General features: G+C 43.6%; 40 pseudogenes; all 40 read right to left on the reverse strand.

Annotated features, from left to right (window-relative positions):
• Positions 1–248: 248 nt before the first annotated feature.
• On the reverse strand, positions 249–367 carry LOC142727151 (5S ribosomal RNA; annotated as a pseudogene).
• Positions 368–434: 67 nt separating this feature from the next.
• Positions 435–553, reverse strand: LOC142727444 (5S ribosomal RNA; annotated as a pseudogene).
• Positions 554–620: 67 nt separating this feature from the next.
• LOC142727344 (5S ribosomal RNA) lies at positions 621–739 on the reverse strand (annotated as a pseudogene).
• A 67-nt stretch (positions 740–806) lies between these two features.
• LOC142727192 (5S ribosomal RNA) lies at positions 807–925 on the reverse strand (annotated as a pseudogene).
• Positions 926–992: 67 nt separating this feature from the next.
• LOC142727512 (5S ribosomal RNA) lies at positions 993–1,111 on the reverse strand (annotated as a pseudogene).
• Positions 1,112–1,178: 67 nt separating this feature from the next.
• LOC142727438 (5S ribosomal RNA) lies at positions 1,179–1,297 on the reverse strand (annotated as a pseudogene).
• A 67-nt stretch (positions 1,298–1,364) lies between these two features.
• LOC142727147 (5S ribosomal RNA) lies at positions 1,365–1,483 on the reverse strand (annotated as a pseudogene).
• A 67-nt stretch (positions 1,484–1,550) lies between these two features.
• LOC142727643 (5S ribosomal RNA) lies at positions 1,551–1,669 on the reverse strand (annotated as a pseudogene).
• A 67-nt stretch (positions 1,670–1,736) lies between these two features.
• Positions 1,737–1,855, reverse strand: LOC142727650 (5S ribosomal RNA; annotated as a pseudogene).
• A 67-nt stretch (positions 1,856–1,922) lies between these two features.
• LOC142727247 (5S ribosomal RNA) lies at positions 1,923–2,041 on the reverse strand (annotated as a pseudogene).
• A 67-nt stretch (positions 2,042–2,108) lies between these two features.
• LOC142727236 (5S ribosomal RNA) lies at positions 2,109–2,227 on the reverse strand (annotated as a pseudogene).
• Positions 2,228–2,294: 67 nt separating this feature from the next.
• Positions 2,295–2,413, reverse strand: LOC142727471 (5S ribosomal RNA; annotated as a pseudogene).
• A 67-nt stretch (positions 2,414–2,480) lies between these two features.
• LOC142727188 (5S ribosomal RNA) lies at positions 2,481–2,599 on the reverse strand (annotated as a pseudogene).
• A 67-nt stretch (positions 2,600–2,666) lies between these two features.
• LOC142727076 (5S ribosomal RNA) lies at positions 2,667–2,785 on the reverse strand (annotated as a pseudogene).
• Positions 2,786–2,845: 60 nt separating this feature from the next.
• On the reverse strand, positions 2,846–2,964 carry LOC142727439 (5S ribosomal RNA; annotated as a pseudogene).
• A 67-nt stretch (positions 2,965–3,031) lies between these two features.
• Positions 3,032–3,150, reverse strand: LOC142727546 (5S ribosomal RNA; annotated as a pseudogene).
• A 439-nt stretch (positions 3,151–3,589) lies between these two features.
• Positions 3,590–3,708, reverse strand: LOC142727408 (5S ribosomal RNA; annotated as a pseudogene).
• A 67-nt stretch (positions 3,709–3,775) lies between these two features.
• On the reverse strand, positions 3,776–3,894 carry LOC142727316 (5S ribosomal RNA; annotated as a pseudogene).
• Positions 3,895–3,961: 67 nt separating this feature from the next.
• On the reverse strand, positions 3,962–4,080 carry LOC142727378 (5S ribosomal RNA; annotated as a pseudogene).
• A 60-nt stretch (positions 4,081–4,140) lies between these two features.
• Positions 4,141–4,259, reverse strand: LOC142727478 (5S ribosomal RNA; annotated as a pseudogene).
• Positions 4,260–4,326: 67 nt separating this feature from the next.
• LOC142727020 (5S ribosomal RNA) lies at positions 4,327–4,445 on the reverse strand (annotated as a pseudogene).
• Positions 4,446–4,505: 60 nt separating this feature from the next.
• Positions 4,506–4,624, reverse strand: LOC142727440 (5S ribosomal RNA; annotated as a pseudogene).
• A 60-nt stretch (positions 4,625–4,684) lies between these two features.
• LOC142727662 (5S ribosomal RNA) lies at positions 4,685–4,803 on the reverse strand (annotated as a pseudogene).
• A 246-nt stretch (positions 4,804–5,049) lies between these two features.
• On the reverse strand, positions 5,050–5,168 carry LOC142727293 (5S ribosomal RNA; annotated as a pseudogene).
• Positions 5,169–5,235: 67 nt separating this feature from the next.
• LOC142727186 (5S ribosomal RNA) lies at positions 5,236–5,354 on the reverse strand (annotated as a pseudogene).
• Positions 5,355–5,421: 67 nt separating this feature from the next.
• LOC142727446 (5S ribosomal RNA) lies at positions 5,422–5,540 on the reverse strand (annotated as a pseudogene).
• A 67-nt stretch (positions 5,541–5,607) lies between these two features.
• On the reverse strand, positions 5,608–5,726 carry LOC142727475 (5S ribosomal RNA; annotated as a pseudogene).
• Positions 5,727–5,793: 67 nt separating this feature from the next.
• LOC142727675 (5S ribosomal RNA) lies at positions 5,794–5,912 on the reverse strand (annotated as a pseudogene).
• Positions 5,913–5,979: 67 nt separating this feature from the next.
• Positions 5,980–6,098, reverse strand: LOC142727435 (5S ribosomal RNA; annotated as a pseudogene).
• A 67-nt stretch (positions 6,099–6,165) lies between these two features.
• Positions 6,166–6,284, reverse strand: LOC142727380 (5S ribosomal RNA; annotated as a pseudogene).
• A 5,955-nt stretch (positions 6,285–12,239) lies between these two features.
• LOC142727630 (5S ribosomal RNA) lies at positions 12,240–12,358 on the reverse strand (annotated as a pseudogene).
• A 67-nt stretch (positions 12,359–12,425) lies between these two features.
• Positions 12,426–12,544, reverse strand: LOC142727118 (5S ribosomal RNA; annotated as a pseudogene).
• A 67-nt stretch (positions 12,545–12,611) lies between these two features.
• Positions 12,612–12,730, reverse strand: LOC142727211 (5S ribosomal RNA; annotated as a pseudogene).
• A 67-nt stretch (positions 12,731–12,797) lies between these two features.
• Positions 12,798–12,916, reverse strand: LOC142727343 (5S ribosomal RNA; annotated as a pseudogene).
• Positions 12,917–12,983: 67 nt separating this feature from the next.
• On the reverse strand, positions 12,984–13,102 carry LOC142727634 (5S ribosomal RNA; annotated as a pseudogene).
• A 67-nt stretch (positions 13,103–13,169) lies between these two features.
• LOC142727272 (5S ribosomal RNA) lies at positions 13,170–13,288 on the reverse strand (annotated as a pseudogene).
• Positions 13,289–13,355: 67 nt separating this feature from the next.
• On the reverse strand, positions 13,356–13,474 carry LOC142727687 (5S ribosomal RNA; annotated as a pseudogene).
• A 253-nt stretch (positions 13,475–13,727) lies between these two features.
• On the reverse strand, positions 13,728–13,846 carry LOC142727676 (5S ribosomal RNA; annotated as a pseudogene).
• Positions 13,847–13,913: 67 nt separating this feature from the next.
• Positions 13,914–14,032, reverse strand: LOC142726981 (5S ribosomal RNA; annotated as a pseudogene).
• Positions 14,033–14,099: 67 nt separating this feature from the next.
• LOC142726993 (5S ribosomal RNA) lies at positions 14,100–14,218 on the reverse strand (annotated as a pseudogene).
• Between the last annotated feature and the right edge of the window lie 40 nt (positions 14,219–14,258).

Genomic DNA, 14,258 nt, shown 5'->3' on the forward strand with positions numbered 1-14,258 from the left:
ATGCTTTAATCCATAGTCCTTTTTAACCGATTGTGAAACAAAATCTAAACGACATAATAAAAAGGCAACTGCACCTCGGATTCCCAGACAGTCTCTCACACTGGTACTAGCGAGGCCTTAAGCTGTGTAACTTCTGCGATCTGACGAGAGAGGGCACATTCAGCTTAGAATGGCCATTGACATTAAATGCTTTAATCCATAGTCCTTTTTAATCGATTGTGAAACAAAATCTAAACAACATAATAAAAAGTCAACCGCAACACGGATTCCCAGACAGTCTCCCACACTCGTACTAGCGAGGTCTTAAGCTGTGTAACTTCTGCGATCTGACGAGAGCAGGCACATTCAGCTTAGAATGGCCATTGACATTAAAAGCCTTAATCCATAGTCCTATTTAATCTATTGTGAAACAAAATTTAAACAACATAATAAAAAGTCAACCGCACCACTGATTCCCAGAGCGTCTCCCACACTGGTACTAGCGAGGCCTTAAGCTGTGTAACTTCTGCGTTCTGACGAGAGCAGGCACATTCAGCTTAGAATGGCCATTGACGTTAAATGCTTTAATCCATAGTCCAATTTAATCTATTGTGAAACAAAATCTAAACGACATAATAAAAAGTCAACCGCACCACGGATTCCCAGACAGTCTCCCACACTGATACTAGCGAGGCCTTAAGCTGTGTAACTTCTGCGATCTGACGAGAGCAGGCACATTCAGCTTAGAATGGCCATTGACATTAAATGCTTTAATCCATAGTCCTTTTTAATCGATTGTGAAACAAAATCTAAACGACATAATAAAAGGTCAACCGCACCACGGATTCCCAACCAGTCTCCCACACTGGTACTAGCGAGGCCTTAAGCTGTGTAACTTCTGCGTTCTGACGAGAGCAGGCACATTCAGCTTAGAATGGCCATTGACGTTAAATGCTTTAATCCATAGTCCTTTTTAATCTATTGTGAAACAAAATCTAAACGACATAATAAAAAGTCAACCGCACCACGGATTCCCAGACAGTCTTCCACACTGGTACTAGAGAGGCCTTAAGCTGTGTAACTTCTGCGATCTGACGAGAGCAGGCACATTCAGCTTAGAATGGCCATTGACGTTAAATGCTTTAATCCATTGTCCTATTTAATCTATTGTGAAACAAAATCTAAACGACATAATAAAAAGTCAACCGCACCATGGATTCCCAGACAGTCTCCCACACTGGTACTAGCGAGGCCTTAAGCTGTGTAACTTCTGCGATCTGACGAGAGCAGGCACATTCAGCTTAGAATGGCCATTGACATTAAATGCTTTAATCCATAGTCCAATTTAATCTATTGTGAAACAAAATCTAAACGACATAATAAAAAGTCAACCGCACCACGGATTCCCAGACAATGTCCCACACTGGTACTAGCGAGGCCTTAAGCTGTGTAACTTCTGCGATCTGACGAGAGCAGGCACATTCAGCTTATAATGGCCATTGACATTAAATGCTTTAATCCATAGTCCTTTTTAATCGATTGTGAAACAAAATCTAAACGACATAATAAAAAGGCAACTGCACCTCGGATTCCCAGACAGTCTCTCACACTGGTACTAGCGAGGCCTTAAGCTGTGTAACTTCTGCGATCAGACGAGAGCAGGCACATTCAGCTTAGAATGGCCATTGACGTTAAATGCTTTAATCCATAGTCCTATTTAATCTATTGTGAAACAAAATCTAAACGACATAATAAAAAGTCAACCGCACCACGGATTCCCAGACAGTCTCCCACACTGGTACTAGCGAGGCCTTAAGCTGTGTAACTTCTGCGATCTGACGAGAGCAGGCACATTCAGCTTAGAATGGCCATTGACATTAAATGCTTTAATCCATAGTCCTTTTTAATCGATTGTGAAACAAAATCTAAACGACATAATAAAAAGTCAACCGCACCACAGATTCCCAGACAGTCTCCCACACTGGTACTAGCGAGGCCTTAAGCTGTGTAACTTCTGCGATCTGACGAGAGCAGGCACATTCAGCTTAGAATGGCCATTGACATTAAATGCTTTAATCCATAGTCCTTTTTAATCGATTTTGAAACAAAATCTAAACAACATAATAAAAAGTCAACCGCACCACGGATTCCCAGACAGTCTCCCACACTGGTACTAGCGAGGCCTTAAGCTGTGTAACTTCTGCGATCTGACGAGAGCAGGCACAATCAGCTTAGAATGGCCATTGACGTTAAATGCTTTAATCCATAGTCCAATTTAATCTATTGTGAAACAAAATCTAAACGACATAATAAAAAGTCAACCGCACCACGGATTACCAGACAGTCTCCCACACTGATACTAGCGAGGCCTTAAGCTGTGTAACTTCTGCGATCTGACGAGAGCAGGCACATTCAGCTTAGAATGGCCATTGACATTAAATGCTTTAATCCATAGTCCTTTTTAATCGATTGTGAAACAAAATCTAAACGACATAATAAAAGGTCAACGGCACCACGGATTCCCAGCCAGTCTCCCACACTGGTACTAGCGAGGCCTTAAGCTGTGTAACTTCTGCGATCTGACGAGAGCAGGCACATTCAGCTTAGAATGGCCTTTGACATTAAATGCTTTAATCCATAGTCCTTTTTAATCGATTGTGAAACAAAATCTAAACGACATAATAAAAAGTCAACCGCACCACGGATTCCCAGACAGTCTTCCACACTGGTACTAGCGAGGCCTTAAGCTGTGTAACTTCTGCGATATGACGAGAGCAGGCACATTCAGCTTAGAATGGCCATTGACATTAAATGCTTTAATCCATAGTCCTTTTTAATCGATTGTGAAACAAAATCTAAACGACAAAGTCAACCGCACCATGGATTCCCAGACAGTCTCCCACACTGGTACTAGCGAGGCCTTAAGCTGTGTAACTTCTGCGATCTGACGAGAGCAGGCACATTCAGCTTAGAATGGCCATTGACATTAAATGCTTTAATCCATAGTCCTTTTTAATCGATTGTGAAACAAAATCTAAACGACATAATAAAAAGTCAACCGCACCACGGATTCCCAGACAGTCTCCCACACTGGTACTAGCGAGGCCTTAAGCTGTGCAACTTCTGCGATCTGACGAGAGCAGGGACATTCAGCTTAGAATGGCCATTGACATTAAATGCTTTAATCCATAGTCCTTTTTAATCGATTGTGAAACAAAATCTAAACGACATAATAAAAATTCACCCGCACCACGGATTCCCAGACAGTCTCCCACACTGGTACTAGCGAGGGCTTAAGCTGTGTAACTTCTGCGATCTGACGAGAGCAGGCACATTCAGCTTAGAATGGCCATTGACGTTAAATGCTTGAATCCATAGTCCTATTTAATCTATTGTGAAACAAAATCTAAACGACATAATAAAAAGTCAACCGCACCACGGATTCCCAGACAGTCTCCCACACTAGTACTAGCGAGGCGTTAAGCTGTGTAACTTCTGCGATTTAACGAGAGCAGGCAAATTCAGCTTAGAATGGCCATTGGCATTAAATGCTTTAATCCATAGTCCTTTTTAATCGATTGTGAAACAAAATCTAAATGACATAATAAAATGTCAACCGCACCACGGATTCCCAGACAGTCTCCCACACTGGTACTAGCGAGGCCTTAAGCTGTGTAACTTTTGCGATCTGACGAGAGCAGGCACATTCAGCTTAGAATGGCCATTGACATTAAATGCTTTAATCCATAGTCCTTTTTAATCGATTGTGAAACAAAATCTAAACGACATAATAAAAAGTCAACCGCACCACGGATTCCCAGACAGTCTCCCACACGGGTACTAGCGAGGCCTTAAGCTGTGTAACTTCTGCGATCTGACGAGAGCAGGGACATTCAGCTTAGAATGGCCATTGACATTAAGTGCTTTAATCCATAGTCCTTTTTAATCGATTGTGAAACAAAATCTAAACGACATAATAAAAATTCAACCGCACCACGGATTCCCAGACAGTCTCCCACACTGGTACTAGCGAGGCCTTAAGCTGTGTAACTTCTGCGATCTGACGAGAGCAGGCACATTCAGCTTAGAATGGCCATTGACATTAAATGCTTTAATCCATAGTCCTTTTTAATCGATTGTGAAACAAAATCTAAACGACAAAGTCAACCGCACCATGGGTTCCCAGACAGTCTCCCACACTGGTACTAGCGAGGCCTTAAGCTGTGTAACTTCTGCGATCTGACGAGAGCAGGCACATTCAGCTTAGAATGGCCATTGACATTAAAAGCCTTAATCCATAGTCCTATTTAATCTATTGTGAAACAAAATCTAAACGACATAATAAAAATTCAACCGCACCACGGATTCTCAGACAGTCTCCCACACTGGTACCAGCGAGGCCTTAAGCTGTGTAACTTCTGCGATCTGACGAGAGCAGGCACATTCAGCTTAGAATGGCCATTGACATTAAATGCTTTAATCCATAGTCCTTTTTAATCGATTGTGAAACAAAATCTAAACGACAAAGTCAACCGCACCATGGATTCCCAGACAGTCTCCCACACTGGTACTAGCGAGGCCTTAAGCTGTGTAACTTCTGCGATCTGACGAGAGCAGGCACATTCAGCTTAGAATGGCCATTGACATTAAATGCTTTAATCCATAGTCCTTTTTATTCGATTGTGAAACAAAATCTAAACGACAAAGTCAACCGCACCACGGATTCCCAGACAGTCTCCCACACTGGTACTAGCGAGGCCTTAAGCTGTGTAACTTCTGCGATCTGACGAGAGCAGGCACATTCAGCTTAGAATGGCCATTGACATTAAATGCTTTAATCCATAGTCCTTTTTAATCGATTGTGAAACAAAATCTAAACGACAAAGTCAACCGCACCATGGATTCCCTGACAGTCTCCCACACTGGTACTAGCGAGGCCTTAAGCTGTGTAACTTCTGCGTTCTGACGAGAGCGGAAACGTTCAGCTTAGAATGGCCATTGACGTTAAATGCTTTAATCCATAGTCCTATTTAATCTATTGTGAAACAAAATCTAAACGACATAATAAAAAGTCAACTGCACCACGGATTCCCAGACAGTCTCCCACACTGGTACTAGCGAGGCCTTAAGCTGTGTAACTTCTGCGATCTGACGAGAGCAGGCACATTCAGCTTAGAATGGCCATAGACATTAAATGCTTTAATCCATAGTCCTTTTTAATCGATTGTGAAACAAAATCTAAACGACATAATAAAAAGTCAACTGCACCACGGATTCCCAGACAGTCTCCCACACTGGTACTAGCGAGGCCTTAAGCTGTGTAACTTCTGCGATCTGACGAGAGCAGGCACATTCAGCTTAGAATGGCCATTGACATTAAATGCTTTAATCCATAGTCCTTTTTAATCGATTGTGAAACAAAATCTAAACGACATAATAAAAAGTCAACCACACCACGGATTCTCAGACAGTCTCCCACACTGGTACTAGCGAGGCCTTAAGCTGTGTAACTTCTGCGATCTGACGAGAGCAGGCACATTCAGCTTAGAATGGCAATTGACATTAAATGCTTTAATCTATAGTCCTTTTTAATCGATTGTGAAACAAAATCTAAACGACATAATAAAAAGTCAACCGCACCACGGATTCCCAGACAGTCTCCCACACTGGTACTAGCGAGGCCTTAAGCTGTGTAACTTCTGCAATCTGACGAGAGCAGGGACATTCAGCTTAGAATGGCCATTGACGTTAAATGCTTTAATCCATAGTCCTATTTAATCTATTGTGAAACAAAATCTAAACGACATAATAATTAGTCAACCGCACCACGGATTCCCAGACAGTCTCCCACACTGGTACTAGCGAGGCCTTAAGCTGTGTAACTTCTGCGATCTGACGAGAGCAGGCACATTCAGCTTAGAATGGCCATTGACATTAAAAGCCTTAATCCATAGTCCTATTTAATCTATTGTGAAACAAAATCTAAACAACATAATAAAAAGCCAACCGCACCACGGATTCCCAGACAGTCTCCCACACTGGTACTAGCGAGGCCTTAAGCTGTGTAACTTCTGCGATCTGACGAGAGCAGGGACATTCAGCTTAGAATAGCCATTGACATTAAATGCTTTAATCCATAGTCCTTTTTAATCGATTGTAAAACAAAATCTAAACGACATAATAAAAATTCAACCGCACCACGGATTCCCAGACAGTCTCCCACACTGGTACTAGCGAGGCCTTAAGCTGTGTAACTTCTGCGATCTGACGAGAGCAGGCACATTCAGCTTAGAATGGCCATTGACATTAAATGCTTTAATCCATAGTCCTTTTTAATCTATTGTGAAACAAAATCTAAACGACATAATAAAAAGTCAACCGCACGGGGGCGGAGCTAACCGCACTGTGAGATGGTCGCTTGATCCCGGCGCTCCTCACTGAGACGCAGACTTCCACGGCTGGAGGGCTTTTAATTACACGATAATGGTCCGTACAAGTCGGGACAAATCGTGTGACTCCCGGGGGACCCCGAAAACCGGTAAAACGCAGTCGGAGATGGAGAAATTCCTCCATAAAAAGCATCTCTCCCCGGCCGGGAAAAGCAAGATGGCGCCGGAGAAATCACTCCCGCCGGAAATAAGCCGCGACGATGATTCTGATGAAGAGAGCTCCTGTACGCACTCTGATGCTGGAGGTGGGTCAGATCCATTACCTATCACTAGAGCTTTCTTGAAAAAAGCATTGGCTAGCGCGATGTCCCCAGTATTAAAGGAACTGTCTTCCATTAAAGCGGACATACAGCATGTGGGGCAAAGAGTGGCAGTACTGGAGGACACTCAATCCGCCATTATGCAACAAGTGGAGGCCGTGCAAGGTGCAGTAGCTTCACATGTCTCCCATCTAAATCATACTTACCTACAGTTGGAGGATCAGGAGAACCGCAGCAGGCGGAAAAATGTCAGGTTGAGAGGCATCCCAGAGACGGTATCCACAGAGGAGATCTTGCCAACAGTGAGGATCATTTTCTCGACCATTCTGGGACAGGAAAAAGCGGCGCAGGTCATTATTGAGAGAGCCCATCGGGCATTACGACCTAAGCCATCTCGAGACGAACCTCCCAGAGATGTTATCTGCGGTCTGCTCAATTTTTTGGACACGTCTGCCATTCTCTCGGCTGCACGAGTGATTCCCGACTTGGCATTTGAGGATAGCAAGATACTGGTCTTCCAGGATCTAGCTGCCAGCACCCTGGCCAAAAGACGGCTGCTGAAGCCCTTGACCGAAGCTTTGAGGCTAAGGAAGATACCCATGCGATGGCTGTTCCCGTTCGGCCTGGCGATCCTGAGGGAGGGTCGACAGATCACTATCAGGACGCCAGAAGACCTCGCTAAAGCCTGGCCGAAAATAGGCATGGAGAAAATCGACATACCGGACTGGATGCCGATACAGCGAGATGTCCCGACATGCGAGGTCCCTGATCCGCACACTTGGCAGAAACCCCGGAAGTTTAAGGCCCCACGTAGCAACACAAGGAGAGGGTTTGGACAGCAACTGGAAGCCCCATGAGCCCGTTCGGGGCCCCCGCTAGAGGGGATTTGACCACTTTATATCCTTTACTTTTTGGCTAAGTTGTTATAAGATTTATGCCCTGTCATTGTGTTGTTATGATGTTCATCAGCACGTACACCCCCCTTTTATGGCACAAGATTTGTAGATTATATGGAAGTCTGTGTTCTCTCTTAACATTGAATGAGGTTGGTTTCCTCGTTTCACCCCCCTTGCAACTCTGTAGTCGGGCCACGACATCTTAAGACAAGGGACATCCTCTGTGGGATAGGAGGTTCCCCCTTAATACCTTTTTGCCTATGGAATGTCGTTGCCTCACTACATCTTTTTCTATTTTTTCTTTTGTATATAGTTATATGTGTGTTTTGCATCCCTCCGGTGTTCACGCCTACATTGTATTATGAAGCTAATTGTTTTCTGAATGGGTCATGGCCCCGATTACTTTCTTGACACTGAATGTAAATGGGTTTGGGACACCGCAAAAGAGGTCTCAGGTGTTCAAAATGTTTAAACAGGATAAGCCGGACGTCTTGATGTTGCAGGAGACTCATTTCCGCCATGAGAGGTTACCCCGCTTGCCGTTGTCCTCGTACAGCCAGTGGTTCCATAGTACCCATACATCGGCCTCTAGAGGTGTGACAGTAGGTATTCATAAAGATTTTCCATTTAAAGTAGAAGTTTCAAAGGCTGACCCGGCAGGCCGATATATTTTTCTTAAGGGTTCTCTCTGCAACACCAAGATGACTATAGCATGTTTGTATGCCCCCAATGATAAACAGATTCCGTGGTTGCTTAAGACATTACGTATACTTAAGAGTTTTGGGGAGGGGATGTCAGTTGTGGGAGGGGATCTAAATGTGGCGCTGGAACCTGATCTCGACTCTACTTCGACCGCCCGTGTGTTCACTCATCGAGCTATGCACAAACTTAAATTGATGTTATATAACTGCCAGCTAACGGATGTATGGCGTCTCTCCCATCCACAGGAAAGAGACTATACATTTTATTCACATCGACATAAAGTATATCGCAGACTAGACTACATCTTTATGTCTACGCCGTGCCTTTCGAATTTGCAGTCAACTTCCATAGGGCATATTACAGTTTCAGATCATGCCCCGGTGCTGGCTACAATACATGTTCGAGATCTGCCGGTCAGATCTTGGTCTTGGCGGCTTAATGACACGATACTCTCAGATGAGGTGCACACGGGGGTCTTGGGTGCGAAATTGGAGGAATATTTTTGTCTAAATAGTACACCTGATGTAACAGTGCCAGTAATATGGGAAGCCCATAAAGCATTTATCCGAGGTGAATTCATTGCATTATGCTCTCGTTTGAAGAAGGATAGGAATAAGAAAATGCAGTCTTTGCTGGCGCAGATCTCGGCTCTTGAACGACTACACCAGCAAACTCTGACAGCTCCATTACGCAAGGAATTGGACTCCCTCCGTCATAATCTTAAAGATATGCTAAATATACAGACAGCAAAGGCCTTTCAGAGACTCAAATGTCGTATATATTTACATGGGGACAGGGGCTCAAAATTGATGTCCAAAATGCTCAAGACTCAAACGGAGAAATCCTTTGTTTCCTCTGTTAAGACTGCCTCGGGTCAGCGGGTTTCTACCACTCCTCAAGTGGCCGAAGCCTTTAGACAGTTCTACGCTAACTTATACAATCTAGACGCTCAAGGTCCAGCGAGTTCATTAGCCTCAGCACACGAAGACAGAGAAGTGGCGGTTCGGTCTTTCCTCAGCAAACTGACTTTTCCCCAATTATCAGATAGTGAAAATACATCCCTATTGGCCCCCTTCACGATAGAAGAGTTGCAGACCAGTTTAACGAGCATACCCTCGGGGAAATGTCCAGGGCCAGATGGACTACCCATCACGTATTACAAAAAATTTAGTAGCATACTTCTCCCACACTTTCTGGAGGTATGTAATTCTCTCCTGAGTGGTTCTTCCCTCCCGCCGCAGGCTCTGGAAGCCTTCATTACTCTCATTCCAAAAGAAGGAAAGAGTCCTGATGACTGTGCAAGCTATAGGCCGATTTCACTGTTAAACACAGATGTGAAGTGGTGGGCCAAACTACTGGCTAGCAGAATAGCTAAATTTTTACCGAAATTGATAGCAGAAGAGCAGGTGGGTTTTGTTCCGCGGCGGGAAGGGAAGAATAACATCACTAGAGTTATTAATGCGATACACCTCGCGCGAAGGAAGAGGGTTCCTCTTGTCCTTTTAGGAACTGACGCTGAAAAGGCCTTCGATAGGGTCGACTGGAGGTTTATCCAAAGTGCCTTAGAAAAATTTAAGTTTCCCCAGCCCTTTATAAGTGCCATATTCTCCCTATACTCAAAGCCTTCAGCCAAAATTAGAGTAAATGGAATATTGTCAGCCCCTTTCTTCATAAAAAATGGCACCAGACAGGGCTGTCCTCTCTCCCCGGCTCTTTTTATTTTGGCCCTAGAGCCACTGTTATTATATATTAGACAGCATGAAGAGGTTAGAGGATTGAAGGTAGGGGCGGTAGAGCATAAAATTGCAGCATTCGCTGATGATCTCCTTTTATTTATCACCAACCCACTGTCGGCTCTGCCGCACCTACTGACGCTGTTCGATAAGTTTGGTTTCGTTTCCAACTTCAAAATAAATCTTAGCAAGTCGGAAGCGTTAAATATCAATGTCTCCTCCCGGATCATTCTTAAACTGCAAAATTGCACCCCCTTCAGGTGGCCATCCGGGGCTATAAAATTTCTGGGGGTTATGATTCCTGCTGACCTGAGGGAGCTCTTTAGTCTCAATTATAAAGCCCTTTTTGCTAAGATCCGTAAGCAATTGTTATCCATGAGAATCCCGTTTATGTCGTGGTTTGGTAGGAAGAACTTACTCGCCACTTATATACTTCCGCAGATTACGTACCTGGTGTGTGCTTTACCTATAGAGGTTCCGAAGAGCTACTTCAGGAATTTCAAATCCCTATTCATTTCCTTTTTATGGGGCTCTAAGAGATCCAGACTAGCATACTCCTTCCTGATACAAAAGAAGGAGCAAGGGGGCATCTCCTTACCGGATCTGGAAACTTATTTTATAGCGAACCATTTAGCCCGCTGGACGCAACTGGCAGACGGGGGTAATACCTCTCTGTCTGTGGTTATGGAAAGATCCCTCATGGGACCAGAGATGTTGGGATTGCTATGGGTTCGATCTGCCTCGTACTCCTCAAAGGGATACTTGAGCCCAATCACTAAGGGAACGATGGCGGTGTGCCACACGGCAAAAGCCTTGAATATGTCAAAACAGCTCCTCTCGCCTCTTGCTCCTTTGAGTGTCTTGCCCTCATATTTGGGTAGACCGTCCGATAGAACAGCGGATTTTTGGAGGTGCTTAAATAAGGTACAAGTATCTGAATTGTGGGAACTAGATGGGCCGCCCGACTTGCAATCGGTTTTTAAGGGACGGGATCTGAAGCAACCAAACGCACTACAAATGGCAGATTATACAACTACCATTGGTATGTTCAAAGCTCAATCACCTCCATTAAAAGTAGACCCGACCTGGCTAGAAAATTACATATTATTACCGGCCACCCCGTCTAAAGTTCTGTCTAAATTGTATAAAGGCATTCTATTGGAGACATCTTCGCAAAAACCTCATTTTGTGAGACAATGGGAAAGGGATTTGGGCTTGTCTCTCTCCAAAGAGGAAGTAGGGTTTATATTGAAAGCCGCTCAGGGGTTTTCTAAGTGTGTACGTATACAAGAAAATTCCTACAAGCTGGTAACACGTTGGTACCGAACTCCGGACTTCCTATTTTCTATAGGTTTAGTCTCTGATAATTTATGTTGGAGGTGCCGAGAGGGTCCGGGCACCTTCCTTCACATCTGGTGGTCGTGCCCCAAGATATTAAGCTATTGGAGGGGGGTTGAAAAAATAATAAATTCTGTCTGTTCCACAAATATTACACTAACATCAGCACTGATACTACTCTGGTTGCCAATACCTGATTTTACGCCATCTGTACACAGTCTTCCGACCCACATGATCTCTGCTGCTAAATTGCTAGTGCCTACCTTTTGGAGACAGTCTAACCCACCGACGGTGGAGATATGGTTAGATAAAATGCAGCAGATATGTAGATTGGAGGAAATGGCTGCCTGGATAGACCATTCAAGGGAGAGATATCTGAAAATATGGAAACCATGGCTGGTCCGGGAGGTGGGGGGGTCATAAGATATCCATAAACACTGTCTCCACAACTCAGCACAATTCTGTTATTCACGTCATGTTATGAATTAAGAGACCTTTTAAATTCAAGTCAAGTTGAGTCCTATTTGCATACTTTCAACCATTGTAATGTGGCAATGTGACATAAAGGCGTGACACCGGAGGATGCTACTACCATGTTCTTATTTTCCTGTATTATGTCTTAGCTATTTTGTACTCTTACTGAGATGCATGTCAGTTCAGGGTCTCTTGTGGGTTAGCTTGTATTGTGAGGATGTTGTTTCCTTTGCGATGTCTATCTGACGTCATTTTCAGAGAGTTGTAATGATACCCAAGACCTGTATTCTTGCTTTGTTTTCATTTTGCAAATCCTGATACCTGACTTGTATTGTATCGTATGTTGTCTTCCCTTGTATGTTTTGTGTACCAGTTTAATAAAAAGAGATTTTGCAAAAAAAAAAAAAAAGTCAACCGCACCACGGATTCCCAGACAGTCTCCCACACTGGTACTAGCGAGGCCTTACGCTGTGTAACTTCTGCGATCTGACGAGAGCAGGGACATTCAGCTTAGAATTGCCATTGACATTAAAAGCCTTAATCCATAGTCCTATTTAATCTATTGTGAAACAAAATCTAAACGACATAATAAAAACTGAACCGCACCACGGATTCCCAGACAGTCTCCCACACTGGTACTAGCGAGGCCATAAGCTGTGTAACTTCTGCGTTCTGACGAGAGCAGGCACATTCAGCTTAGAATGGCTATTGACGTTAATTGCTTTAATCCATAGTCCTATTTAATCTATTGTGAAACAAAATCTAAACAACATAATAAAAAGCCAACCGCACCACGGATTCCCAGACAGTCTCCCACACTGGTACTAGCGAGGCCTTAAGCTGTGTAACTTCTGCGATCTGACGAGAGCAGGCACATTCAGCTTAGAATGGCCATTGACATTAAATGCTTTAATCCATAGTCCTTTTTAATCGATTGTGAAACAAAATCTAAACGACATAATAAAAAGTCAACCGCACCACGGATTCCCAGACAGTCTCCCACACTAGTACTAGCGAGGCCTTAAGCTGTGTAACTTCTGCGATCTGACGAGAGCAGGCACATTCAGCTTAGAATGGCCATTGACATTAAATGCTTTAATCCATAGTCCTTTTTAATCGATTGTGAAACAAAATCTAAACGACATAATAAAAAGTCAACCGCACCACGGTATCCCAGACAGTCTCCCACACTGGTACTAGCGAGGCCTTAAGCTGTGTAACTTCTGCGATCTGACGAGAGCAGGCACATTCAGCTTAGAATTGCCATTGACATTAAATGCTTTAATCCATAGTCCTTTTTAATCGATTGTGAAACAAAATCTAAACGACATAATAAAAAGTCAACCGCACCACGGATTCCCAGACAGTCTCCCACACTGGTACTAGCGAGGCCTTAAGCTGTGTAACTTCTGCGTTCTGACGAGAGCAGGCACATTCAGTTTAGAATGGCCATTGACATTAAATGCTTTAATCCATAGTCCTTTTTAATCGATTGTGAAACAAAATCTAAACAACATAATAAAAAGTCAACCGCACCACGGATTCCCAGACAGTCTCCCACACTGGTACTAGCGAGGCCTTAAGCTGTGTAACTTCTGCGATCTGACGAGAGCAGGCACATTCAGCTTAGAATGGCCATTGACATTAAAAGCCTTAATCCATAGTCCTATTTAATCTATTGTGAAACAAAATCTAAACAACATAATAAAAAGTCAACTGCACCACGGATTCCCAGAGAGTCTCCCACACTGTTACTAGCGAGGCCTTAAGCTGTGTAACTTCTGCGATCTGACGAGAGCAGGCACATTCAGCTTATAATGGCCATTAACATTAAATGCTTTAATCCATAGTCCTTTTTAATCGATTGTGAAACAAAATCTAAACGACATAATAAAAAGGCAACTGCACCACGGATTCCCAGACAGTCTCTCACACTGGTACTAGCGGGGCCTTAAGCTGTGTAACTTCTGCGATCTGACGAGAGCAGGCACATTCAGCTTAGAATGGCCATTGACGTTAAATGCTTTAATCCATTGTCCTATTTAATCTATTGTGAAACAAAATCTAAACGACATAATAAAAAGTCAACCGCACCACGGATTCCCAGACAGTCTCCCACACTGGTACTAGCGAGGCCTTAAGCTGTGTAACTTCTGCGATCTGACGAGAGCAGGCACATTCAGCTTAGAATGGCCATTGACATTAAATGCTTTAATCCATAGTCCTTTTTAATCGATTGTGAAACAAAATCTAAACGACATAATAAAAAGTCAACCGCACCACGGATTCCCAGACAGTCTCCCACACTGGTACTAGCGAGGCCTTAAGCTGTGTAACTTCTGCGATCTGACGAGAGCAGGCACATTCAGCTTAGAATGGCCATTGACATTAAATGCTTTAATCCATAGTCCTTTTTAATCGATTGTG

This window comes from Rhinoderma darwinii, unplaced genomic scaffold, assembly GCF_050947455.1.
Source record: "Rhinoderma darwinii isolate aRhiDar2 unplaced genomic scaffold, aRhiDar2.hap1 Scaffold_647, whole genome shotgun sequence".
NCBI classification, from domain to species: Eukaryota; Metazoa; Chordata; class Amphibia; order Anura; family Rhinodermatidae; genus Rhinoderma; species Rhinoderma darwinii.